The sequence below is a fragment of the Acinonyx jubatus genome, chromosome E3, assembly GCF_027475565.1.
Source record: "Acinonyx jubatus isolate Ajub_Pintada_27869175 chromosome E3, VMU_Ajub_asm_v1.0, whole genome shotgun sequence".
Classification (NCBI taxonomy): domain Eukaryota; kingdom Metazoa; phylum Chordata; class Mammalia; order Carnivora; family Felidae; genus Acinonyx; species Acinonyx jubatus.
This window is the reverse complement of record NC_069398.1, coordinates 24,850,883-24,877,352: the sequence shown is the minus strand read 5'-3', so window position 1 is coordinate 24,877,352 and position 26,470 is coordinate 24,850,883. Positions and strand designations below refer to the sequence as shown.

Sequence of the window (26,470 nt, the reverse complement as noted above, 5' to 3'; positions counted from 1 at the left end):
CCTGAAAGTTGCATTAAATGATCTTCACTCCCCCCTCCCCCAATAATATTATTCAAACCAACACACAAATACCAAGTTACTGCCACGTATCAGGCCCTGTGCTGGCTGTAGCAGTGAATACAGTAAAAATCAGATGAGTTCTGGTCCTCAGTGAGAATGTAATCTTTTGGGGAGGCATCCAATAACTCCAAAGACGTAATGTAGGTAAAAAATTTTGCACACTTCCTGGCACATTCTAAATACTAATAAACAGTCGCTGTTATGTCAAGGCATTGAAGAGGGGGGCAGATTTCCGATGGCAGATGTGTATATAAAGAGGATTATACCAGGTAGAGGGAACAAAAGTATAGGACTTGACCTGTAGGTACAAGTTCAAATATTGAGATAAGGGTTTGTCCACACCCCTAAAATAATTTTGTGAAGACGCATTTGCTCTTTGTTCTCATGAAAGTAATAAAATCCACTGACAAACAAAATCCATGGACTTCCTGGCACATGCAAGACATTCTTCTTGACAGAGAATGGATCAGGGTAGATAGTGAATGAAAGGAAGGGAGGGGGTGCCTACAGATGATTTTTTAAAGAAGGAAAGGTCTCTATTCTCACAAAGCTAATAGGAAAAATTGGGAATGTTTTCAAATACCTATATGATAGATGACATTTTCCAAAAATAGCAACCACAATATTTCCTTTCTTGTTCTTTTATAATGTGGCTTTGCCATGTCCTCAACAATAGATGGAGTCTAATTCTTCTCCCCTTAAGTTTTGGCTGGTTATAGTGACTTGCTTGACCAATGGAATGCAACCAATATGGCATTCTAGGACTTCAAAGGCTTGGAGGTTTTGCCTGAGTCTCCTGGAAAATTTGCTCTGAAGAAGCTTCTTTTGGGACTGCCTTACAATTCTGTAGTAAGCCCGAGCCATATGGAGTGGGCACATGTAGGCACTCTGGCAACTAGCTCTAGTTGAACTGCCAGCCAATGGCCGGCGTGATTGCCAGCCATGTAAGCGCCATCTTGGATATTCATCCCAGTCGAGCTTTCAGATGACTACAGCCTCTGCTTGAGAAAACTGAGTGAGAGTCCCCTACTCAGCCCAGTCAACCCATAGAACCATAGAACTGTGCACCGCGTTAGTCCCTGAGTCAAGAGACATAACACCAACGATGCACCTTGTCAAGGTGATCACGTCCTCTCGCTTTCCTTTGCCAGTTTTGTTGGAGTGGAGAGAGAAAGGTACACGGAGGCTACCGAGATGCTTGGTGTATGGAGTGCGGTCAGGGGGCCAGGAGAGGAGATGTGGGCAGGTGGCTGGCTGGACGGGGCCCATGGGATATGACAAAACCACATCCAGTATATCCAACTGGGTACCCTGGTTTACTGGAAAGGCCTGGAACACTCGCAGGTCAAACAGAGTAAGATTTTACAACAAAAGAAAGCGTTTCTCCCTTTTAATGTTGCCTCAACCCTACCCCCGACTCAGCCTATAAAAGTGGAGCCTTTCTTAAAATTAGAAACAGAAGGAAAAAGCCGCATACAGTCACGCTTTATACTATGCACATGTATTTTCTCTTTTACCCAAGACGCACACAAAAGCCCGAGCCCTGGACGCCCAGGTGAAAAAAAAGGTTGGAATTAAGACAGTTTCTCCATGCGTTTGACATTGGAATGTGTGGTTATAGGGCCTCTGGGAAGTTGCTCAGAACACTTTGGGGACCAGCATCAAAGCAGAGGAAGCTAACAGTTCCATTTGGTAGGGACTACCGCATCCTTTGACATTTGTAACTCACACAATAAAGCCAAAGCGACCATTGCAGAGCAGTAGAACATATGCGTGCGATATAAGTTTTGCCCCTACTCTTGGGTGCCCACATGTGCTCCCGTCACTTTGTGAGATTGCCTCGGCCAGGGAAATGCTACAAACCAGGGTCCTGCTTCTTCAGGAAAGACGTCATTTTAGGAAACCTTCAATGTTTATTAATAAGAACATCTTCTTATATTCAGAATGCTTCATAGCTTAAAATGCACTTTTTCGCGTGATATTATATCATGTCCTTCCCATGACAACACCAGAAGGTTTAAGGAAATCACCAGGTACACATTATTAGGTAAATGATAGCATTCTTGGGCATAGGAGGGCCTTAAAGATCATTCCTTTGATAAGTCAGTAAAATTTTTTGAGGACCACAACGTGGTGGGCCTTCCGCTGGTCTCTGGGCACTTCAGAGTCTAGAAGGTGCAAATACATTTAGAGAAATGAAGAAGAGAACAAACACATAAACACATGAAATATAATTTTTTACATAGCAATAAGGAATATGAAGGCAATAAAATGTTGTCATGGCCAGAGGAATTTGGAGGAGAAGTTGGTATGGGTGGGCCAGTGAAGATTTCTCTAAAGAGATCTGAGACCAAAATAATGAGGCCAAACTAACCGTGTTAGCCAGAGGGACACTGTGTAAAGGGACTTTCTTCTGTCTTTTTTTGCAAGAGCATTTTTGTATGCTAACGACTTGCACCAGAGTAGTGGGAAGTGGTCGGATCCTGTATATATCTCGATGGTAGATATGAGATCTACTGATGGATTCATTTTGGGGTAAGAGAGAGAGCAGAGCCAAAGATGATGTCATAGATTTTTAGTCCAAGCATCTGAAATGGATTTGCCATTTACTGAAATAGGGAAAAGGAGGATTTTGGCTTGAGATGTCAATTAGAGACCCAAATGGAAATGTCGAGAAGGTAGATACAGGCAGCTTGAATTCCAGGGAGAGGTCCAGGCTAGAGCTGGAAATTCTGTATCAGCGCGCAGATGGTATTTATGCCACGAGACTGGCAAAGACCACTGAGGGAGTAAGTGTAACTGGAGAAGAAACGGTGTTTAAGGACTGAGTGCCGGGGCTTTCCAACGTTCAGAAGCTATACACGGAAAAGTGTTTCAAGGAGGAGGGAGTGGCCAATTCTGTTTAATCCTGCTGATGGTCAAGTCAGAAGATGGTTGACTTGAAGATTGGTCCAGGTGGTTAGTAACATGGAGGTCACTGGGGATGTTGGGGTCTGTGAGACGGTGGGAGTGAACACCTCGTTGGGAGGCAGGGTTTAGAATGAGAAAAGTTGCAGATTGAGTAGGGACCGCTGTTTCCAGGTCTCTTGCTCTAAGAGGAACATTGGTACATTTGTTTTTCCAACAACTATTGGGTAAGGAATGGTAGCAGAAGTCATCTCTTGGCCAGATTTCAAGCAGCGGGGAAAACCTGGGGTGGATTGCCTCTGTGAGGATCCTGGTGTTAGGGTGAGTGTGGGAAAGTCATAAGGGGATGAGGTGACATACATAAACCAAGGACTCTGAACAAGATTAAGGGAGCGACAAGTGCCGATGAGACACTCAGAAAGTAGCAACGGCGAGGAGACAGCATTTGCCCAGATCTGAGGGGCAACAGGAGAAAGTCTAGTGAGATTTGGAGCCGGGGCTCTTTTGGCCAAGGTCCGGGCAGGAATACCCTCCACATTCTAAAGAGCGTTTAATGAGGTGATTGTTCACAGACCCGAGAGGAGGTTAGGAGAGCCGGTAAGGGGGGGGCAAGGCCTTCTAAAACTTCCTTCTTGGTGGAGTCATGCTCAACACCCTTTGAGAGAACTTCTGGAAAACGAAGCTGCCACGTGTGATTTTTGGATCAAGACCCAAGCCGGGTGGCTCCTAGCACCTTGGTCCTGGATCTAACCTTCAGGCTAAGGACACACACCGCAGTGGGTCTAAGAATAAGAATCAGAATGACCTTGTTGGGGGCTGGCTTGGAGGCTTCTTAAGGACATATCCTTGTAGTAACTCTGAACCTGCCCTCGTGGAAGAAAAACCAGAGGAAGTATGCCTGAGGGCAGAAGAAAGGTGGGTGACTGAGTTTATCTGGGGGTGTCAGGGAGGGAGGGGCAAGTCCCGGAATAACTTCTGTATCTGTTAGATTTTACACAAAGCAAGGCTGCCTGCTAAACGGAGTTCTCGAACTTGGCTTCCGGCTTAGGGTTGAAGAGGGTTTCTCCGTTCGCTTACATTTATAAACCGTGTTAAGATTTTCAAGTGATTGCATTTGATGACCCACCTGACCGTACAGCAGCGACAAAGGTAGAGGTCACCTCATTTCACACATAAAGACTCATTCATTCACTCACCAGAGATCCACTGAGCACCTAGTATGTGCCTGATACTCTTGAAGGTCCTGTAGATACAGTAAAAAACAGACAAAAGTCACTGCCCTGAAAGGATTAAAAACATGATCCCGCTGCATGCTGTCTATTATGTTTAAATTTCAGCTTTACCGAGTTATAATTGATAAATAAAATTGTGAGCTATTTAAAGTGTACATGGTGGCAATTTTATTTGCCTACACTTTGTGAAATGATTCTCCTCCTCTAGTTAATTAAAAAAAAATTAAAAGGGGGGCGCCTGGGTGGCTCAGTTGGTTAAGCGTCCGACTTCGGCTCGGATCATGATCTCACGGTTCGTGAGTTCGAGCCCCACGTCGGGCTCTGGGCTGACGGCTCGGAGCCTGGAGCCTGTTTGAGATTCTGTGTCTCCCTCTCTCTCTGCCCCTCCCCACTCATGCTCTGTCTGTCTTAAAAATAAATAAAACATTAAAAAAAATTTTTTTAATTAAAAGAAAGAAAGAAAGAAATTAAAAGAAATTAATAATTAATAAATTAAATTTTATTAAATATTTTATATAATTTTTTATATTTTATATATTTTATATAAATTTATATAAATTTTATATATATTTATATATTATATATATATAAATTATATATATAATTTATATATATATAATATATATTATATAATTTAAATAATTTATTAAATAATTAATAAATTAAAAGAAAGAAAATTTCTTCTTTCTTTCTTTCTTTCTTTCTTTCTTTCTTTCTTTCTTTCTTTTTCTTTCTCTCCTTTCTTTCAGAGCATTTAAACCCTACTCTCTTAGCAAATTGCAGTTACATAATACAGTGCTATCAACAATAATCATCATGTTTTACATTAGACCTTCAGACCTTATTCATCTTACGGGTTTTTCTTTGTTTTTGTTTTTGTTTTTGTTTTTTACCAATATCCCCTTATTTCTCTCACTCTCCAGCCCCTGGTAGCCACTTATCTACTCTCAAGAAACACATTTCAGAGTCAAAGACACAAATAGGTTGAAAGCAAAAGTATGGGAAAAGATAAACCGTGCAAATAGTAACCAAAGAGGGCTAGGATAGCTATACTGGTATGAGATAAGATAGACTTTGAGACAGAAATTGCTACTAGAGACAAAGAAGGACATTTTGTAGTGATTAAAAGTCTCAACCCATTAAGAAGATATAGCACTTACAAACACTTATGCACCTAACAGTAGAATCCGAAAATACATGAAGCAAAAACTGAGAGAATTAGAGGGAAAAATACTTTAACAATAAGAATGGGAGAGTTGAATACCCCACTTTCAGTAACAGATAAAACAAGTAGACAGAAGATCAAGAAAGAGATAGAAAAGTGGAACGACCATCTAAGCCATCTAGAACTTTCTACCTAATGACACCAGAATACATGCTCTTCTTTTTTTTTTTAATTTTTTTAATGTTTATTTATTTTTGAGAGAGAGACAGAGCGTAAGCAGGGGAGGAGCAGAGAGAGAGGGAGACACAGAACCCGAAGCAGGCTCCAGGCTCCAAACTGCCAGCCCAGAGCCCGATGTGGGGCTCGAACTCACGGACCGCGAGATCATGACCTGAGCCGAAGTCGGATGCTCAACCTACTGAGCCACCCAGGCGCCCCCAGAATACATACTCTTCTTAAGTGCATATAGAACATTCTCAGGATAGGCCATATATTGGGGCATACAACAAGTCTAAGCAATTTTTAAAGGGTTGAAATCATGCAAAGTATGTTCTTCAACCACAATAGAATGAAATTAGAAATGAATAATGGAAGAAAATTTGAGAAATTCACAAATATGTTGAAATTAAATAAGTAATCAAATGGATTAAAGAAGGAATCACAAGGGAAATCAAAAGATACTCTGATGTAAATGAAAAGGACAGTAAAATGCATCTGAACTTGTAGCTTGCACCAAAAGCATTGACTAGAGGAAAATTTATAGCTGTAAATGCTTATGTAAAAGGGCAATACAGGTATGAAATCAATAATCTCCAACAGAAGTAAATGAAATAAAGAATAGAAAAAAATCAACAAAATCAAAAGTTGGTTCTTTGTAAAGATCAACGAAATGGACAAACATTTAGCTGGATTGACTAAGAGAAAAAATGAGAACGCTCACGTTACTAAAATCAGTAATGAGAAAAGGATATCACTACCAAACTTACAGAAATAAAAAGGGTTTATAAGGGAATATGATAAACAATTGTATGCTAATCAATTCAATGATCTGAATGAAATGGACAAATTCCTAGAAAGACACACCAAAACTGACTCAAGAAGAAATCGAAAATTAAGAAATTTTTAAAAAATATTCTTTCATGTTTTTATTTATTTTGAGAGAGAGACAGAGTGAATGAACCAGAGAGGGGCAAAGAGAGAGGGAGAGAATTCCAAAAAGGCTCCGCACTGTCAGCCTGAAGCTGAAGCTGTCAGCCTGAAACTTGAACTCACGACTGTGCGATCGTGACCTGAGCCTAAACCAACAGTCAGTTGCTTAACTAACTGAGCCACCCAGGCGCCCTGAAAATTAGGAAATTTGAATAGAACTATAACAAGTAAAAACAAAAAACACACCAATCTCCCATAAACTCTTCCAAAGAACAGAAGAAGAGGGCTCTCTTCCCAACTCATTCTGTGAGGCCAGTATTCCCCTGAGAGCAAAACCAGACGAAGGTGTCACAAGAAAAGAGAGCTGCAGACCAATATCTTTTATGAATATAGATGCAAAAATCCTAAAAGACATTAGCAAACTGGGGGCGCCTGGGTGGCTCAGTCGGTTAAGCGTCTGACTTCGGCTCAGGTCATGATCTCACAGTTTGTGAGTTCGAGCCCCTCTTTGGGTTCTGTGCTGACAGCTCAGAGCCTGGAGCCTGCTTTAGATTGTGTCTCCCTCTCTCTCTGCCCCTCCTCTGCCTACACTCTGTCTCTCTCTCTCTCAAAAATAAATAAACATTTAAAAAAATTAGCAAACTGAATCCATATACATAAAAATAATTATACCTCATGACCAGGTGGGATTTATCTGAGTAGCCAAAGTTGGTTTCATTTCCAAAATTGTGTAATGCACCATATAGCATGATATGTGATACAATGCAATATACCATATCTTTAAGATAAAATAAAAACCTGTATGATCACCTCAGTAGATGCAGCAAAGGCATTTGACCATCCTTTTATCATTAAAAACATTCACCAAACCAGGAATGAAAGAGAACTTGCCCCCCCTGATAAAGGACATCTGTAAACACTCCAAAGGTAACACTCTCCCTAAAAGAGAAAGATTGGATGCTTTCCCTCAAGAATCAGGAAAAGACAAGGACATTCTACTCAACATCACAGGACATCACAGGACAACATTCTAGCCAGGACAATTAGACAAGAAAAAGTAATAAGAGACACCCGCTTTGAAAAGAAGGAGTAAAACTATCTCTCTTTGCAGACGACATCATCTTTTATATAGAGAATCCACTCAAAAACTACGACCATTGATGACTGAGGCACGGTTGCAGAAGCTGGTTTTATTTTTTTGACAGTAGCAATGTGACCTCTGAAAATGAAATTAGAAAACAATTGCATTTATAATGGCATACAATATATTTAGGAAGAAACTGGACCAATGAAGGTGTGAGCACTCTGCAGAGTGGAGGGACCCCCCCCCCCCATCCAATATTCGGTTCAGATGTTAAGACTGATGATGCCACATGGGTACCAGAGATGACACAATGGTTTATTACTCACATAATGAAGCTTTCTGGGAAGAGCAAAACAGGTTACCCAGGCTGGTCTGAAAATGGGAAGGGAGACCGGGTGGAGTTTTCACAGTGGTTGGGGTGGATCGAGGGTGAGTACTCCCGTACATAGTTTGAGCTTTCCACCAGCACCAAGGGGAACATACAGGCTTTCTCACCAGCGTGATGAGATATGGGCATCAGCTTGATCAGGAGTGACTGTCCATGGTCATCAAACATAAAAAAAAAATGGAGTCAGATTCTTTATCACAGAGGTGTAGGACTTGTTCACCGAAAACAATAGAACATAGCTGGAGGAAATTTTAAAAGACCTAAATAAATAGAAGGGCTCCCAGGTGGCTCAGGTGGTTAAGCCTCTGACTCTTGATTTCAGCACAGGTCACGATCTCATGGTTCATGGTTCGAGCCCCGCGTTGAGCTTGGTGCTGGCCGTGCGGGGCCCCGCTTGGGATTCTCTCTCCCTCTCTCTTTGTCCCTCCCCTGCTCACTCTCCTTCCTCAAAATAAATAAATAAACTTACAAAGAAAGAGACCTGAATAAATAGAAAGAAGTCCCACGTCCATGGATTGAAAGATGTGATGTTGTTAAGATGATGATACTCCCCCATCTGATCCAGAGTCAGTGTAACCCCGATTAAAATTCCAGCTTCCATTTCTGCATAAATTAGGAACAAAACAAAACTCCAAGACAAAGATCCAAGGTGGAGGACTCACTTCACTTCCTTATGTCAAAACTTCTACAAATGTATATCATTAAGAGACGCAGTACTGGCATAAAAACATAAGAATAGACATACAGATTAATGGAATTGAATTGAATATTCAGAAACAAACCCATGTGTCTCTGGTCAGCGGAGTTTTACGAGGGTGCCAAGACCATTCAACAGGAGAAATAGTAGTCTTTTCGACAAACGGTGCTGAGAAAGTCGGATATCCACTTACAAAATAATGAAGTTGGATGCCTACTTCACACCGTGTACAAAAATTAGTCAGAGGGAATATAGCCTTAAATATAACAGATTACACTAAAAACTCTCAAAGAAAACATGGGACTAAATCTTTGTGACGTTGGATAAGGCAATGGTTTCTGAGATACGACACCAAAAAACAACAAAAGAAAAGATAGAAAAACTCAACTTCATCAAAATCATAACATCGGTGCTTCAAAAGACACCATCAGGAAAGTGAAAAGATAGCCACGCAACGGAAAAATAATGGCAAATTATACATCTGATAAAAGATTTGTATTCGAAATAAAGAAACCTTACATTTCCACAATAAAGACAAATAACCCAATTAAAATATGGGCAAAGAACTTGAACGGACATTTCTCCAAAGAAGATATACACTGGCCAATAAGCCCATGGAAAGATGCTCAACGTCACGAGTCATTTGAGAAAGGAAAATCAGAACCGTGAGATGGCTGTACTAATAATTTTAGTTTTTTAAAAATTTATTTATTTATTTTTGAGAGAGAGAGAGAGGGAGACAGAGAAACCCAAGCAGGCTCTGAGCTGTCAGCACAGAACCCCACACAGGGCTCCAATGGGGCTAAATCAAGAGTTGGACACTTAGCCAACTGAGCCACCCAGGTGCCCCAATGTACTAAGAATTTCAAGAACCAGAAAGTAACACATGTTGGGCAGGATGTGGACAAATTGGAACCCTTATACCTGCTTGCATGCTTTACGAAGACGGATATTACGTTATGCGAATTGCATCTTAATGAAATTGTTATAAAAAACCACTGTCTTCCGATGGGACCTTTGTCGCTGCAGCGGAGAATAGATGGAAGAGGGGGCAAGTATAGCGGCAGGGAGGCCAGCCAGAAGGCTATTGCCATGTCCAAGCTCAGAGAAGTAACTTACACAAAATATCCAGAGGGAGCCTGTGGCACCCAGTCTCCAAAGATGGCAGCTCCTGGTGGTCACACCCTTGTGCGGTCCCCTCCCGTATTGAATCGACACTGTCCTTGGCTTGTTTCACCAACTGAAGGCAGTAGGCGTCATGTTCTGTGACATCTGAGCTCAGGCAACTTCTGGAGCTGCGATTTTGGTAATCTCTGAACCGCCATGTTGAAGTTCAGCTACCCGGGAAGAGCTTGGACATTTAGGAGTGGCCCCATGGAGAGAAGAGTCTGTCCCAGTCACGGCCTCCAGATGATTCCAGGCCCAGTGACCATCTGACTACAATCACATGAGAGGGTACGAGCCAGACCAACAGAAGCATCTCCTTTGAAAGATATTAAGTGATGGTTAAGGCTTTAAGCCACTAAGTTTTGGGGTAGTGTGTTTGTAGACCTGGGCTACCGAAACAGAAATGTAAACATTCATAGCAAGTATATAACTGACTTTAGTGATGGTGCTAATAAATCGGCCTAGTAGGAATCACACACAATCACTCAGAGGGCCCCTTATTTTGTAATAGGAGAGCTGAGATTTTTCAGTGCTTTGACCAGGCAATTTTCCCAAATCTGTGATTCCAGAATGACCATAAACATTATTTGCCCCTTATGCATTGTTTAAAAAACTGGTTCTACTAACATGATTTATGGGCAAACTTCCTTTTTCATCTTGTATACCATATTTCCTGCCTTATGCTTGGTGTTCATTAAGCAGAGGCTCTGTTCTGTATAAAGGACGAAATGAACTGGGCTTAAAAGCCAATTTAAAGGGCTTATTATATTTTTATTTGTTGTTTGGAAACCATGGACACATGGGAACCCTTAGCAATAAGTTGGTCTACCATTCCTGATAGCGGTACTATTCTAATCATAATGTGGCCCTGCAAATGTGCGAACCCACTCTCTTTGAACCAGGTGTGGAAGGCAGTCCAGGGAACACGATGTCCAGGGTGAGGGGCAAGGAACTAGGACATCATAATCAATCTCGTCAAGAACCCCCAAGTATTCCCGGACCTTTAAGACAGAGCCCATTTGCCTTCCGAATCTTGGCTTTAGTTATGGGAAGTCAGACAACCTCTAGTTCAAGCCTAAGTCAGAGGGAAGAGACTTTCACAGAGTTTTCTTAGTGAAAATAAGATAAGTTTAATTCTCTTCTTGTCACATGAACCTAGTAGCAAAAGCGCTGTAGAGGGGCACCTGGGTGGCTCAGTCAGTTAAGCATCTGACCCTTGGTTTTGGCTCATGGTTTCATGAGGTTGAGCCCCATGTCAGGCTCTGTGCTGACAACTCAGAGCCTGGAGCCTGCTTCAGATTCTGTGTCTCCCTCTCTTTCTGCCTGTCCACTGCTCACACTCTGTCTCTGTCTCTCTCTCAAAAATAAATACAACTTTATAAAAAAAAACCCTAACAAATAAATAAAGCATTAAAAAATATTTTTAAAAAAGCGCTGTAGAGGTTTCTTTTGTGACTATGTTCAGAAACCTTCACTCCATCCTGAAATGCATAAAACCGTAGGTGAACTTGGTCGCGTGACTTAAAAAAGTAAGTTAAGTGAAGCTTTTAAAATCTCCTCTTATCTGGGGAATGCTACAGATAGCAAGACAGTTAGAGCAATAAAAGGACAAAAAGGAAACTGTTACACAGATGTTTGGCCATTCAAAGCCATTTAATGCCACCTCCCTAGCAGGGAATGGAAGAGAGAAAAAGTTGAAAGTTTTGCCCCACCCACTGCTAGCTCTATTTTAATAGTAGAGCCCCATAGGATTAATATTACACTTTGGGAGACTTATTCCTGAGAATCCTCTACATTTTGTGTAACAGGTGCCCTGATACTCATTGCTAGCTGTGACTCACGTTGGGCCATGTAGCACCACCTGGGTCCAGCAGCCATTTAGAGCAGAAGTCAGGACACACAGAGGTAAAGACACAGAGAGGAACTTAGGAAAAGAGCATATTTGGGATGAAGAAGACATACTTTAAAGAAGACTTGAAACATGTTCCTCCTTGGAGCGGACAACTGACTTTTTGTTGTTGAAGTTTTGCACTGTTTTGTTTAGTTTTTCTAAATACCTTCCCATTGCGAGTCTTGGGAGGAGATAGAGTCCTGTTTCCCTTTCTGGATGCAAAGGGATCCGGAACCTTCGGTGCCCCCTCTCTTCCTCTCTGGAAGCCAGGGCAAGACATATGACCATCATGGAAATTGCTCATTCCTGGTTTATCCACTTCCTGTGACAAAAATTGCCATTAGCCTTAGTCTCGGTTGCTCTGTATTCCCTCACTTTCTAACTCACCTTTACCCCCTCACTCCTCACCAAGGCATGGTTACCTTAACAGCTTTGTCGGTAACAAAGAAAAATATTTTGATCTTCAGCTGCCTAATTCATGGGTTTGCCTCTCAACTGGTTCTAGAATCTGGAAGGGGAAAAAAAACAAAGAAACAAAGAAAGAAACAAACAAAAAAAGAAACAAACAAACAAAACCCTCTACAATGGGTACTGATCATGAGCTTTCAGAAAAACCCAGTATCTTAAGTCATGGGACTAAGACACTTGTGAAGTAAATAGATATCAAACTGGGGGCCCAAATACCATATGGAAAGTGAAATGAGTATCCCAGCTTGCCAAGAGTTGATGGCTTTCTACCTTAGTCTTGAGTAAGCAGGGCTAATGTGGGGGGAATTAACCCATGCGACTCATTGCAGGCTGTGTCCAGAGGAAAATGACTGATATTTTACAGGCAGAGAAGATCTTAGGAAATACAGATCTCTTGTGGCACCTGGGTGGGTCAGTCGGTTAAGCATCTGACTTCGGCTCAGGTCATAATCTTGTGGTTTGTAAATTCGAGCCCCGCGTCAGGCTCTGTGCTGACAGCTCAGAGCCTGGAGCCTGTTTCTGATTCTGTGTCTCGCTCTCTCTGTGCCCCTCCCCTGCTCATGCTTTGTCTCTATCTCTCAAAAATGAATAAATGTTAAAAAAAATTTTTTTTAAATGCAGACCTCTTAAGACCTTAACAAATCTGGTCCATGCAGGCCATTATATACACATTACTGTACTTCAACTCTGACCTACTGCAGACAAAGCTGAGGTGGGGGTTGGATCATTTTAGAAGTTGGTAGGTTGAAAATATCTGGTGGCCATTATGTTTCCTCAGACAGGACTTGAATTATTTTTTAACACTCATTCATTTTTGAGAGACAGAGCATGGGCAGGGGAGGGTCAGAGAGAGAGGGAGACACAGAATTGGAAGCAGGCTCCAGGCTCTGAGCTGTCAGCACAGAGCCCGACGCGGGGCTCGAACTCACGAACCGTGAGATCATGACCCGAGCCGAAACTGGACGCTTAACCGACAGAGCCACCCAGGTGCTCCAATCAGACAGGACTGTAAACTGTTGCTTGCGTTGTGACTTAGCGGGCTGCATTCTAGCACCTGTACCAAATTCCGGTCTCTTCGAGGTATTCTGAGTGGCATTTGAGGCCAAGAGGGAATTCTCACTGCAGAAGGGCTAATCTCTGTGCATCACTCTGCTTGAAGCTGCTGTAATAAAATACCACTGACCGAGTGGTTTCCATAACAAAAATGTATTTCTCACTGTCTGGAGGCAGGAAGCCCAAGACCAGGGTGCCAGCGTGGTCCCTTCTGGTAAGAGTTTCCTCCTGCTTCTGGACTGCTGCCTTCCTTTTGTGTCCTTCACAAAGTGAAGAGAGAAAGGACCTTGGTGTCTCTTCTTCTTCCTATGAGGGCACTGATCTCATCACGAGATATTTACCATCCAAGGCATCAAAGGAGGTCTAAGGAAATAGCGACATACACCCCCTATATGACACAGCCGTCCCAACTCCCGGGTATTGACCCTGGAGGAATCCAAGTGTGTGTTTGCACAAAAACCTGTACTCTGATGTTTATGGCAGCCATCTTCCAAATCACCAGAAACAACGCAGATAAGCTTCAGTGGGTTTATGGAGAAACAAACAGTGACATATCCATACACCGGAGTATTACTCGGTAATAAAAAGTAATGAACGATCGATAAATGCAACAATGCAGATAAATCACAGAGGCGTTCCGCTCACCCAAAGAAGCCAGTCTCAAATGTTGCATACTGTATGATTTCATTGAAATGAGCACCTAGAAAAGGCTGACTATAGCAACAGAGAATGGAGCGATCACTGGGGGGTAAGGGTGGTGGGTAGGTGTGATTACGAAGGGGCAGTGTGCAGGTGAACCCTACTTTTTTGGGTTATCGGAACTGTTCCATAGCCTGGATGTGGTAGTGGTCACAGAAACACGTACGTGGAAAAAACTCATAGAACTGAATGCTTTTTGCTACACGATGTCAGTTTCACTGTATATTAAATTAAAACACACAAGCACACATGTCCGGGATAAAGTGCAAAGGTAGAGAAGAAATGCAAAAGGCATTTGGGGTCATTAATCCAAACTCACCTTATGCATGTTAGAGGGAGAGGAAGCAAACTTGAGAAACGGGTGAAATTGCTAGAAAATCAGCTGAGTCTTCTAAGGGTTAATGAGAGCAGGTGAAAAAAAAAATCTCTAGATTTTTTACAAGACAAAGAAATAGTACTCGAGGCCTAGGATGTTCTTTTTTTTCTCTCCCCTCCCTTCCCCTTCTTTCCACTCCCTCCCCTCCCCTTCCCTCCCCTTCCCTTTCCTTCCTCTCTCTTAAAGATTCCAGTAAGGAGAAATAGCACTCACTGGGCCCCTAGCGGTACAGACTTCCCTTTAAGTTCAAAGACCACTGAGAGGGATTTCATAGCTAAGAAATGTGGGAACAGGGCAGACGTTTCTGAAGCCGCAGGTTTATTTGTTCCAGACAATTCCACGTCAAGAGGCAGTGACAATGGCTAGGGGAGCACGGGATAGAGAAACAACTCCTGCTCTGAGAAACCACTAGACAAAGCCTATGCTAATCGCAGTATTGAGTTGCTTGGAGGGCAAGTCTCAGCAAAGAGGTTGAAATCAAGAGGTTTTGAATGTAAACCGGGAGAAGAAAGCCATTTTCATGGAGATCTGGTGATATGGTCGCCAACACCAATTTTGAAAGCTTGCGAGAAGCCTGGGATATTGTCAGTGGCAGGGTCTGGGAAAGTAGAAGCAAACAGAAGGACTGTTCTCCGAGGTATGTTGAAATATAGAGTGGTAACTGGCCTTTTCAGGAGAAATCTTTGCCCACTTGGGTATTCAGAGTACGAACTCTGGGAAACTGACCCAGTTTGAAGGAGATTATGGTAAAGTGAGGCCCCAAAAAGATTTTTACCACCTCCTTTCCTTTCTTCATAAACCTAGTCCCTGTTCTGTCCCCTTTTCTAAAATAATAATAATGATAATAATTAATAATAATAATAATAGTAATAAATTGTATGACTGGGGATTAGTTGTATTTTCTAGTCTTAGTGGGCGGAGGACTGGAGCTATATTTATCTCAAGCTGTTAATGATTTTTTTAACTCGTTTTTAATGTGTATTTATTTTTGAGAGGGAGAGAGATTCAGTGCGAGTTGGGGAGGGACAGAGAGAAAGAGAGAGAGACGCAGAATCCGAAGCAGGCCAGGCTCCGCACTGTCAGCACAGAGCCTGACGTGGGACTCGATCCCAGGAACCACGAGATCGTGACCTGAGCTGAAGTCGGCTGCCCAACCGACTGAGCCACCCAGGCGCCCCTCGAGTTGTTAATTGTTCAATTCTTTGATGGCAGGAAGTAGAAGGCTTGGAACATTCACATTCTGCTTGGCAGAGTGGGGGTGAGGAATGTAAAATGGAAAGTAGGTAGGTAGTTCCTTACAAATTTAAAAATTTTTAAGTTTATTTATTTATTTATTTATTTTTGAGAGAGAGAGAGAGAGAGAAAGAGAGAGCACGAGCTGGGGAGAGACAGAGAGAGAGAAAGAGAGAGCACGAGCTGGGGAGAGACAGAGACAGAGAGAGGGAGGCAACGAATCTGAAGCAAGCTCCAGGCTCTGAGCCGTCAGCAGAGAGTCCGATGCGGGGCTCAAACTCACAGACTGTGAGATTGTGACCTGAGCCGAAGTCGGACGCTTAACTGACTGAGCCATGCAGGCGCCCCCAAATTTAAACATTTATTTAAAACTTTTGGGGATAATGGATATATTCATTATCTGGATTGTAGTGATGGTTTCGATCATATATCAAAACTTATCACATTGCACACTTTGGATATGTGCAGGTTGTCATATGTTTACTATACATCAGTGAATCTGGTAAGAATTATTGCGCGCGGCCACCTGAAATCAAGTGTCCATCAAGAGACAGGATTTGAGGGGGCAGTGAATTGTTCAAATGTGATATAGGAAGCATGAGGGATGCAGAGATCGCACGGGAGGGGCTGCATCTAATATCACAAAATAAAGAAAAGATAACAATATCAGGTTCCTGAGTTCTCTATGCCAGTTGTGGGCTGAAAACCCAGTTTTTGTGATTATCATGCTCCAAGAATCTCTTATCTTCTGCAGCCAATCGGGTTAGACTCTCAGAAAACTGCCCCCAGTGCTTGGTCCTAAATGTCTGCCCTCGCCAGGATGCTCACGTGGGTTCTGTGAGGCGCAGTAGACATTTCCGGGGATTACGCATCACAGGAAGGCAGGTTCCCAGAGAGCCTCTAGGAGTCCATTACAAAATCAATATCAGGACAAGGCTTACACATCAGATAGAACTTTGCTAGTTAGCAGTGGCAAAATAGGGAAAACATGTGAACTCTGAGGGCCATCAACTAAGGTGGGGTCATATTTTCAGATTAGGTTGAGTTTATGTAAGTGTCCTTAGCGATTGCATAGTCAGTGTCCCAACTTGAGCATCTGGGAGTAAGTCTAGTACTTTGCTTACCTAAATCCAGATTTAGCCTATCCTAGATAGGTACTGGGAGTGACTTGGTACAGTGCAGAAATATATTTCTTCGGGAGAGATACATGCTGGGAGGTATTTATGCTATGAGATTTAGCCTTTAATGTCCAGCCATATTCTTTCGGGAGACCCTCAGTAAAGCCTTGGCACTAAGATCTTTTGACATATGTTGATGAGGGGAATCCTAACAGTTTTTGAAAAACAGTTCGGTAGGCTGAGGACGTTGGGGTGAGGTGGTACCATTAAAATGAACTTCCTGACTAACTAGGGAATGGGGGCATAGAGGATCTAGGGCTGGGGTAGACGAGCAACAGCACTTAACTTCCAGGGGCAAAATGGCGGCAGTTATCACACTAGACAACAGGGCTTTGCAGTATTCAGAAAGGTCCGATGGCAGAGCACTTTGTCGCGGGCGACTTAAGAGAAAATCACCCAAGGGACTTAATTTCTATTAGTCAAAAGACCAAAAAAAGACTCCTCCAGATTTCTTGAGCAGAAACTTGAGTTATGTCACCACAATGGAGTTACAATAAAATCTACTAACTTCTCACACAGGAGTCAGTTCAGAGGCGCGGAGTTCCTTGAGACAGGAGCCGATGTCCTTGAAGCCCTCGTGATAACATAACAAATAAATACTGTGAGTCTGTATTCTAGCTTTTTGCAAGGTGATTAATGGTTATTCCCAAGGCAACGGTGACCTAAGGAAATGAATGCATCCCTCTTTGCGGGGGGCTTCCTGGGCACTTTCCGAGGACTCAGAATACCATTTCAGTTCACCAAAATTGTGTCATCAGTGGAGATGTGACCCAAATGTACTCCACAGATGAAATCTTTGGGCTCCCAAACTCATTCCATGCTTGGTTTCCCAGTTTCTGGATGAGTAGTTGGAACAGAGGCTCGAGAGTTATCAGCATTGCATCATTGTCTCGTGGGTTTCTGATGGAAAGACGTTCGTTAGTAGGAAGGTCCACGTAGAAGTCCCTAAATCTCACTCTCCCTGCTGAAAGAGTGTAGAACAAAACACTGCTGTGAATACCACGGAGATTGGTGCCACTAGGAAAAGTCTGTAAAATGTGAAGAAAATACTTTCTTTTATGTGTTTATTTAATTCTCCACTCGAGGTTGGCTCTTGGTGAGGACTTGTAGAGAGTGACACTACACTGTCAGAGGTGGGATCATGCGACTCCCATGAAAGCTGCTCATTTAGATATGGTTCCTTTCCTGGAGCAAACGAATATAGCTCCCGGAAACCGATACGAATGTGTATTTGATATCTGATATCAAACATATTTGATGATTTTTTTCTAATAAGGGCAGAATTTGCGTTACTTTGGCCGTAACGGTGGTACACTTTTGCCCTTAACCTCGACAGGTGGGTCAACATTGAGTCTCATGATTTCAGATGCGATCTACATGCTAACCACCCCAAATCTAACTGAGCGTTCTCCCCCAAATCCAGACCGGCATATTCAATTGTCCCCTTGGTAGCTCCAGTTGGATGTCTCACGGGGACCTCAAGTTTCATATGTTCAAAAGTAAGCCTTTGATCTTCTTGCCTTTTCCATCTCAGTTAATGGCAACCTTATCATTCTAGTTGTACAAGACCAAAAATAAGAAGAAGCGAACAAACAAGAAAACGTCCCCAAACAAAACCATGCTGTTCCATTATGTTGAGGAATGGGACCAGGGCCTAGGAAATAGGAAATACACCAGCTACTCTAGGGAAAGAGGATAGTAGGGTGTGTGCTCAGTTAGAATTCCACCACCCGCGCTTGGAGCTCGGGGTGGGAGCTTGGCAAATGGCTTTAAACTTCCCGAGCCTCAGTTTCCTCATCTGTAAAATGGCAGTAACCACAGCCAGGTCCTCGTAAGGCTTTCGTGCGGCTCAAAGGAGTTAACGTACGTAGTCAGGACGGGGTCCGGCACACAGAACACAATAAATGATCGTGTCTTGGTTGAGACATGTATTTCACAGGATGTGAGATGAATCTCTGAAAAATGTTGGAGCTTGCCACCTGCAAGACGTTTGGGGTACTGCTAAGAGGGGGAGAGAATGCAGTGAGCTAAGCTATATTTGAGTCCCTTGCCAAAGGGAGGTTTACAAGGTTTAAAACGGAACTCAGAACAAGAGAACGTTTTCTTGGATGAAGTGCAAATGCCTTTGTTCCCTTATAACCTTGAAGGTCCTCATACAGTCTGTGGCAATTAGATAAGAGAAACCAGAGGAGGCTGTGTCCTTTCCATCAATTAACATTTTGAGAAACCAGCTCTTAACTTGTTAATGGTTCTTGAGTGGACACCGAATTCTCGCCCATGAGGCTCTGAGTGATAATGTGACCTCAATTGCCCATAATGAACTAGGTATTAGCTAATCCACTTAGCCACAAATTAGGCATGTGCAGGAGAGCTGTGACAAGCCTGCCCAGATGCTTCCCTCTCCCGCATTTTTTTTTTTCTTTTTAGCATCAAGTAGATTATATTCGACAGCCTTTTTTCAGTTAGGTTGGAGCCATGTGGTGGGTTGAAGCCATGTGCGCAGTAAGAAGCAACATATCACCTTCCATGTGTGTCTTTCCCCCGTCCATGGGGCTGGACATCAAGGAACCCAACATGGCTTCCCGCAGATGGAAGGTACCCGGATGACTGTGACGTTACTTGCAAGAGAGACCTCTGAACCCACTTCAGACTGGAATGTGGGTAAGACATACATGTTTACTGCATAAAATACTACTAAGATCTGGGGGCTGTTTACAATAGCAGCTAGCACTGACTCTCCTGGCCAACAAAGAGCCTTCATCATCCAGTGGTAGTTAAGACCAAACCAAGTGGGTCCTCAAGGCAAAGGTCAGTTGCATGAGCATGTAGTTCACACTCCTGGCACACCTGCTCCTGTCACACTGCCAGCTCCCCACTCCCACACCTGTGGTGGCTTCATGGGGGTCTTTGTTGTGGGAGCACCCAATAGCTTTCCAATGAACTCCTTTACGGCTCAAGTTAGCCTGTGTCCTACACCCAAGATACACTCACCTTCTTCAAATTTTGAAGGGAGGTAGGAGGTTGTGCAAACCACAGACAAAACCCAAGGAGTCTAGATTCTACCTAGAAAATCAACCGGGTCCTCTGCCCATTCTGAAAACAGGAATCGAATGGAATTATACACACTAAACAGGGCGAATAAGGGAATATTAGGGAATAAGGAACACAGGGAATAAGCACAGATTCAACGTATCAGACATGGACTCTTTCTGCTATAACCTGATTATAGAGGGGAAAACAGGTACAGATATTGTCAGTCAGCCTCTCAAGGTCACAGAGCTGGACAATGGCAAATCCAAGACAAAAATCTGGCTCTCTCGAGTCTCATTTTCTTGCACTGTTTACTGTCAGGGGCACCTGGGGAAGGGGCAGACTCACAGAGGGCATCTTCTGAAGGCTGTGTCACCAAGAAAACACAGTAGTGATGCTTCCAGGAGGCACCTTGTGAAATAGCGAGACTGAACTGATAAGGCCGGAGAGAGATCATATAAAGCGATTCTGTGGACGTTGCCATCTCCTTAATCAAGCCGTAATATTTGAATGTTAGCACTTTTCTTTGAACGTATGCCCGCAAATAAAGCGCATTATGTTGAAAATTCCATGGTCTTCTTCCAAAAAGCCACCTGTGACTCCACGAGAAGTAAATAGCGTATGCCCATCTACAGTTAGAAGTAAATGCCTCTCAACCAGCCTGTGTGCCAATGGGTGAATTGGCTGGTACATCTGAACGCCCTGAATCGAAAATGGTAGAACATCTATAAGCACACAGAATACAGAGTAGTCGAGTAATTTAATAAGATCCTAGAAGTTCAGACATTAGATGTGATCTTGCTCAATAGCATCATTTAACACGTGGGGAACCGAGGCTCAAGGAAGGTAAATGAATCGGTCACACCTGCCTACTTGATTGCTGTCAGGTTCATTGCTGGGTGTCAGGTTCACTGCTGGGCTCAGTCAGGATTCTGCACTGGGCAAAGTTCATATGTTCAAAAGTAAGCCTTTTGTAAAGTTCAGGGCTCCTCACGCTTGAATGTTCTTGAGAACCACCTGGGTATGTGGTTAAATGTGGGTTTTGAGGCGGTAGAATTGAGCTGTGGCCCAGGATTCTGGATCGAACATGCGCCCAGGTGATACTAAGGTTCGCATAACTACTCACATTTGGTGGGGAGCTTTACCACGAGCTACCTGAACCCCCACCTGAAGATTCTGATTAATTTGCTCTGCGCTGCGACCTGGACTTTGTTTTCTTCAATACTCCCAGATGATTTTAGTATGTGACAGAGTCTGAGAAGCACCATGCTAGGGTCACCTTATTTTATGTGGAAAATAATTGTTTGCAAGGACAATGGCCTTTCGCCATTCTCTAATTTTTAGAAAATTTGCACCGTTGTTCTTACCGGTAGAGCTAATTAGAGCTGGTCCAGTGAGGTCATGCATGGTTGGCAAATTAATTATCACAAGGTTGGTGAGCAGGTTGACCCCTTGCGGTAAACACAGTTTATGACTTTGACGGAATCAACGGTTATCTAGACAAATAGAGTCTCCTACGATAAACATTCATAGCTGATAAAGGCCATAAATCAACCGTCTTTGGGAATATTAAAACCAACATTTTAATATTCCAGGAAAATCCTACTCTTCTTAACCAATGGATTTAAATACTCACCTTTACGGTGACAAGATAGACAATAGGTAGAGATTTAAGGTAAACTTTATGGTGACTTCTGTCAATAGGCACCAAACCTCTGTAAAATACGTAACAGGTTATTAATTCAATGCTTTGATTTCTCAAAAGCGCTCACATTCCAAAGCTCATTAAATTTCATTAAAATGTTTGCCCCCCAAATCCTCATGGCTTCTGATTTGAAGTCGAATTTTAACTAAACCTGAATCCAAGGTAATCAGAGATTCATTTCCATCCTCCTGAGGTCCTTTTTCTTTTTCCATCATCACACGATCTCCCTGCACCTTCCAATATTTGTATCAGTAACACGTTTTCTGGGTATCTTAGTAAAGAATAAATTACAGATTCATCTCCTAGAATTCCCTGAGACTGTTAAAGATAGCAAGTCAAAAAGGAAATAATTCAATGGGTAAGATGCAGTGTTGTTTGGGACTGGAAGGGAATCTTCTAATCCAATCTTAACTTGCTGATAAGCAAGAACCTTGGGGAGGCCATTTGCTCCGTGCGTCTGCCTTGGCTGCAGAACATCGACCTTGGCGAGCGGATCAAAATCGAGACCCGTAAACCTACATCTCTTTGGAGTTACAGATGGCTGATGTTTGGGATGGGCTTTGTATATTGAATTGTATATTGTATAGTGAAACTAGTCCTTCTAAGGACTCTTCCCCAAAAGGCACACTGCCTTGCAGATTTTTTTAAGACCTTGGCAGTAATTGGCCAACTAACAACTTTAGAGGCAAAGCTTGTGCCCTACGAAAGGCGAAATGGCTTGATTTCCCTAGAGCTGGGATCTCCCTAGAAACATGACCCAGAGAGACTAAACTTCCTTTTCTGAGGTACAGCAGGTGTAGTGTGCAGAGTAATGTCCCCTCCAAAGGTGTCTACACCCAAAGCCCCGGCACCTGTGACTACGTTTGGTTGCACGGCAAAGGGTACAGATGGCATTAAGGATGCTTATCAGATGACTTTCAAGTGCGAGATTCTCTTGGGTTATCTGGGTGGGTCCAATGTCATCACAAGGGTCCTTAAACGTGGAAAAGGGAAGCAGAGCAAGGGAACCAAAGAGGTGAAAACATGAGCAGGACTTGGCCTGAGGTTGCCTTCTTTTTTTTTTTAATGTTTATTTATTTTTGAGAGAGGGAGAGAGAGAGAGAGAGAGAGAGAGAGAGCATGCATGTGAGTGGGGGAGGGGCAGAGAAAGAGGGTGAGAGACAGAATCCCAAGCAGGCTTTGCACTGTCAGCACAGAGCCTGACACGGGGCTTGATCTCATGAACCGCGAGATCATGACCTGAGCTGAAATCAAGAGTTGGATACTTCACTGACTAAGTCAGCCAGGCGCTCCAAGGTTGCCTTCTTTGATGATGGCAAAAGGGACTATAAGACCAAAGAATCTGAACAGCCTCTAGAACGGGAATGGATTCTCCCCCCAAAGCCTCCAGAAAGGAATGTAATCCTGACGACACCTTGATTATAACTGGGGAGACCCATGTTGGACTCCTGACCTCAAGACTGGTAAGATAATGGGGCGCCGGGGTGGCTCAGTCGGTTAAGCATCCAACTTCAGCTCAGGTCATGATCTCGAGGTTCATGGGTTTGAGCCCCGCATTAGGCTCTGTGCTGACAGTCCGGAGCCTGCTTGGGATTCCGACTCTCTTGCTCTCTCTCTGCCCCTTCCCTGTTCACGTTCTGTCTCTCTCTATTTCTAAAGAATAAACATTACAAAACAAAAAGACTGGTATGATAATGAATGGATATTGTTGTAAGCCACCAAGTTGGTGATGGTTTGTTAGAGCAGCGACAGGAAGGTAACCGGCAGGAAAACTGAATCCTGCCGCTTCTTGAATTTTCCCCAGAGAATTCAAGGAAAATCATCCACAGCAACGTTTCTGTTGCTGTTTATGATAGAAAACCCTTCTCGGTAGGTCCCGCCTCCTTTGCTGCTGCTTCTTTTCCAAGCTCAGCCTTCTTCGGTGGTTTGAAGGGATCATCCTCTCCTCTGCGATAACCACGGTCGGTAGCACACGCGTTTACGAGGGCGCTCAGCCCACGGCGGCCAAATGATTTCCTTCGTGTCTTTCTTTCTTACTCTGTTAGGAAAGAGACATCCCTTTCCTTCCTGACAGCCAGTGTTGGGCAGCCTCGTGATCATTCTGCCCTTTACATTTGACAGACTGATTGAATACCCACAGCGCATCAAATGCATGGCAAGTATTTGGCTATTGTTCGCTGCAGGTAAATTAAAGTAAAATCTCTGGGCCTTTTAGGCAGAACTGTGATTGGCTTCGTTCCTGGTGGTGTTCCATGTCCCTTCTATAGGGAGTCATGGCCCGTTTATCAGGGTCCAATCGTTATTTTGTTTTAAATGTTTATTTATTTATTTTTGAGAGAAAGAGAGAGAGAGGGAGACCCAGAATCCGAAGCAGGCTCCAGGCTCTGAGCTGTCAGCCCAGAGCCCGACACCCATCACGGGAGTCAAACCCCCAAACTGTGAGATCGCGACCTGAGCCGAAGTTGGGTGCTTGACCGACTGAGCCACCCAGGTGCCCCCTCAGGGTTGAGTTAGGAGAATCTTGTCTCACCCAATGGCATGAGGTGAGAGGACAGCCCTGCCATTAAACTGTAGTTATCCCGACTAATCTAGGATTAGTTCTGTGGTCTTGGGCAGATTATATAACCTAGTTGTCAGTTTCCACATCTGTAAAATGGGGATCTTAATAACATGTGGTACAAAGATCTTTTGTAAGAAGCAAATAAGATAATCCAAAAAGAACTGAAATACTACTTGGGGTTCTTGTTATTATAACACACTGTTCTTTACTTTTATGGCCTTAATCGTTGAGAAACTTAAATCTGTCGATCGGTTCTTGTGATTTTTCAGACACTGTATATCCGTGCTCGTGATTTATTTAAACCCTGCCCCCATTGCTTTTGTCACGTCAGGCTTTTCTTTATTTTGTAATTTAAGAATCATTTTGCTTTTTATTTGTATTAAAACCTTTATTTCGTCCCCTCCAAATAGTTTCCGTGTGCGACGGTATATAAATGATTCATATGAAAAACATCTATAAAACTGAAATGCCTATTTCCCTCAGAGGCATCTGGCGAAGATAAAATGAGAGAAGGTATTGAAATTTGTTTTGGAGATAAACCTCCTTTTGCAAACGGCCCAAGTGCAATCAACAGTTACGTCAAGTTCATGGATTAAAGAACACGATGCTTGTGTTAGTTTGCAAAGTTTGCTGTCACAAAGTGCCACCCACTGAGTGGCTGCGAAAACAGACATGTCTGGTGTCCCAGTTCTGGAGGCAGGAAGTCTGAGGGGTCTTTTGTGTGTGTTTTTTGGTTTGTTTGCTTTTGTTTTTGTTTTTGTTCGGTTTTTTCCCGAGGGCAGCGAGGAAGAATCTGTTCCATGATTCTCTCCTAGCTCCTGGCAGTTTTTGCTGACAATCTTGGGCGTTTGGAGTTCCTCAGCTGGCTGACGCGTCACCCCATCTCACGTTCACATGGCCTTCTCTGTGTGTGTGTGTGCCTGTCTCTGTGGCCAGCTTTCCATTTTTATAAGGATAACAGTCCTTGAGATTAGGGTCCACCCTAATGACCTCATCGTAACTTGATCACTTCTATAAAGACCCCATCTCCAGGGGAACATCACATCCTAAGGCACTGGGGTTAAGGACTCCAACATATCTTTCTTGAGGAGACAGCTTTGAACCCCTACCAGTGTTTCTGGTTTAGAAATATTCGTAACGTATGAGTTAACAGAAAATTTGGCTTCTGCTAAGTTAGCTTTGTGCTCGGCTCTGTTGTGGAAAGAGGGGTAGTCTTTTGACCCTTGGACTCTCAAACAAGTAACAGCCACTCTGGGCTCAATGAGGGATGAGAGGGTCTCTGAGCACCTCTCCTGCTGTGACATATGATGTCTCTACGAATAGATTCGGTAGTAACTCACATTTCTGAAGCACTCCCCAACGTATCCAGCGCTCTCGGGGTATTTCATTCCAATGAGAACCATGTGAGGTGCCCATGATCACCCCTGCTATTTTGGAGGTCCAGAAAATAAGTCACTTGTCTGTGCTTTCACTGCTGTCGACTGTCATCCCCCGACACCGCTCCGAACTTTGTGAGGCTAAGGCCTGAAAACATTTCGGAAAATTAACATCTGCATCCTGTCACGATAATTAATGCCGCGATTTAAATTTTATGCAGAGTGTGCCGGAAGATGGCATCTGACCCAGGGCTTGACACAGAAGAACACTTAAAAAAAAACAAAAACAAAAACCCATTCTGCGATCTGCGTACCGGGCTTGCGAACGCCGAAATATCACATACCACCACCTTTCAGACGTTGTACGGAAGTGAATCACTTAGGGTTACCAGCAATTATCTCCACTATGAATGCCACTCCTTGAAGAAAAGGAATTTATTAGGGTCAGTGGATTTAAGCCTTCAGCGAATTTATTTTCAAGGCTCGAGGAACCCGCTGGTTTATTTCTACTTGAAAAAAAAAGAGAAGAAGAAAAGGTATAACAAGCTGACGCAACTGTGAGTGTTTGGGAAACCTGTTTTCAGAGGTCCTACTTCTGATTTTATGAAATCCGTTCTTGTTGGTTTTCCTGCAGGCCAGCTGGGATAAAAATAGGTAAACGGCGCAAGGTATTGCATTTTGGCTCTAAAATTAACAATCGTGTCCGTCATAAAATGGCTAGAGTCTCTGAGATGCAGGGTCCATGTTAGGCACAAGGTGACGTGCAAACATGGGTGATGCGGGCTCTCGAGTCAAGGGGTTAGCGGTCATGGGCGAGGTCAGGTCCCCAGAGAGTGGGATGGAGCATGGGAGCCACCCACTCGGGGTACGCTGGGCTTCTCAAGAAGGGAGAGTTTCCCGTGTGCTTTTGCGGTGGGAACGGAGGTTTCATTCCGTGAGATGCCAATGGAGTGGCTTTTAAAGGATGGTGGGATTTTCGGATGAGGAGGGAGAGCAAACTTTCATGGAGCTCCTACTGCCTGCTAGCCATCGTGCTAAGGGTCTGGTGTATT

General features: G+C 43.3%; 1 protein-coding gene across 3 annotated transcripts in view; it reads left to right on the top strand.

The window, feature by feature from the left end:
• The window catches only part of LOC113594491 (uncharacterized), a 563,365-nt gene that overhangs the window by 398,558 nt on the left and 138,337 nt on the right, over positions 1-26,470 (top strand). The window lies entirely within an intron of this gene.